The sequence below is a fragment of the Octopus bimaculoides genome, chromosome 12 (genome assembly GCF_001194135.2).
Source record: "Octopus bimaculoides isolate UCB-OBI-ISO-001 chromosome 12, ASM119413v2, whole genome shotgun sequence".
Lineage (NCBI taxonomy): Eukaryota > Metazoa > Mollusca > Cephalopoda > Octopoda > Octopodidae > Octopus > Octopus bimaculoides.
This window is the reverse complement of record NC_068992.1, coordinates 49,905,160-49,907,721: the sequence shown is the minus strand read 5'-3', so window position 1 is coordinate 49,907,721 and position 2,562 is coordinate 49,905,160. Positions and strand designations below refer to the sequence as shown.

Sequence of the window (2,562 nt, the reverse complement as noted above, 5' to 3'; positions counted from 1 at the left end):
TTTCCACCTTGTTGCACATTTCATGTGCTTACTCCGGTATATATATATATATATATATATATATATCATCATCATCATTTAACGTCCGCTTTCCATGCTAGCATGGGTTGGACGATTTGACTGAGGACTGGTGAAACAGGATGGCAACACCAGGCTCCAATCTAAATTTGGCAGAGTTTCTACAGTTGGATGCCCTTCCTAACGCCAACCACTCAGAGAGTGTAGTAGGTGCTTTTACGTGTCACCCGCACGAAGGCCAGTCAGGCGATACTGGCAACGGCCACACTCGAAATGGTGTCTTTTATGTGCCACCCACACATATATATATATATATATTTAAAATATAAAGAAAATCAGGAGATATGAGATAAATATACTTATTTCAACAGTTGATATCCATAGGATATTCATTGATATATTATGGATATCAATTGGTGAAATAAATATATTATCTCCTACCTCCTGCCATTTTTTTATATTCTATATACTCCTCATGAAATAATTTTCAATGATTGGATTTACTGGATTTCATCTGCATAACACTCCTATGTATTGGTTAAGTATGTGGTTTATATCCTGGTCCATTAAAAGAACTTTTTTGTGAGTACCACTGGATTATATAAATCCATATGTTGTATTATTCTATCAGCCTCTTTTATCAAATGGTAAAGTTACGGGGATATAAACAGACCAACACTGGTTTACACAAACATTAAAACACACACACTACATACATTCTCACACACCCACTACACACACACACAATGAGTAGGATGATCTTCTTTCAGTTTCCGTCTACCAAATCCACTTGCAAGGTTTTGATTGGCCCGGAGCTGTAGCAGAAGACACTTGTCCAAGATGCCATGCAATGGAATTGAACCTGAAATCATGTGATTGGGAAGCAAACGTCTTACCACACTGCCATGGTCAATTCATTTGACTGAAACCCTTCAAGGTGGTGCCCCAGCATGGCCACGGTTGAATGACTGGAACAAGTAAAAGATAAGAAATAATAGAAAATTCTCTTTAGCCCATTGCTGTCTCTCATCAGTTTGAAAGTGAAAGTAGGAGCACATGTCATGTTTCTATGAAGCTTAGATACACCAAAACTATGTAACAGTACAAGAACGTCTGTCATAATTTTTATAACCTCATGTGTTTGGAACCACCATTTTTGATTGGTTGCAACAAGGGAGAGGATGTTTACATTCTATACATTTCCCTAAACCAGTGGCTTTCAACTGGGGTCCACATGACCCTTGGAGGTCTATATAAGATATTTTTTTGCTGAAGTTCATGTGCAATAAATAGGTTCTATAATACACAAAATAGTTTAACGATTTTCTTTTATAAAATTCCCACTGATATTTAATTATGAAAATATAAGATTTTTAAAAGAATGAATGGCTATGAGGGTCCAGTGGAGAAAACAAGGACTCAAAGGGGTCCACAAGCAAAAACTGGTTGAAAACCACTGTCCTAAACTAATCAAGGGCAATCTGAATATCATACTTAATGAAATATTTACTTTAAAGTTTTGTTTTTAGTAATGTAGCTTTTCAAATGATGAGACATGTGTCAGGAGATCCATTTCATGATAAAGGTTGCCAAATTCCTGTCCTAAATTACATTTTTTCAATTCAAACACTTTTAGTTGCCTATAATATTTTTTCTATGACCATCGACAATACTCTTTGATGAAATTGCTAGAGTTTGAACTGACAAATCTATGTTTCTCTTATGGTTGGCACTCTGTTGAATGCTCACGTGCTGGGTCAGGAAGATATCTATTCCATTAACAAACAAACTGCAGAACAAGAAGTGTTGTTTTTACTCAGAGCTCTAGAGAAACAAAAACCCATTTCTATTAGAATCGCTTGTGTTTTATGCATTGTATATCAATTTAAAATTGCAAGAAAATAAATGAAATAAAAGACAAATCACAAAATTATCATTGTCAATAAACGCACTCTTAAATACCTGCATCACCCTAACAGGATACCAAAAAGAATTACGTAAAAACTTGCAATAAGTCATTTACTGTAACAAAATAAAAAAGACAAACCAACTACCTCTATATTCAGCAACCGGATAATGTCAGATGTATGTGTATATGTATGCAGGTATTCTGCATACATACATGTATATATATATATATATATGTGTGTGTGTGTGTGTGTGTGTGTGTGTGTGTACATACACGTATATCTATGTATACATACATGGGTAGGTATAATATGTATAAAAATAATATATATATATGTGTATATATATATGTGTATATATATATGTGTGTATATATATATGTGTGTATATATATATATATGTGTGTGTATATATATATATATGTGTGTATATATATATGTGTGTATATATATATATGTGTGTATATATATATGTATATATATATGTGTATATATATATATATGTGTATATATATATATATGTGTATATATATATATGTGTATATATATATATGTGTATATATATATATATGTGTATATATATATATATGTGTATATATATATATATGTGTATATATATATATATGTGTATATATAT

General features: G+C 32.2%; 1 protein-coding gene across 3 annotated transcripts in view; it reads right to left on the bottom strand.

Annotated features, from left to right (window-relative positions):
- Positions 1–2,562, bottom strand: part of LOC106873718 (uncharacterized) — a 53,655-nt gene that overhangs the window by 11,084 nt on the left and 40,009 nt on the right. The gene's annotated exons all lie outside the window — the stretch shown is intronic.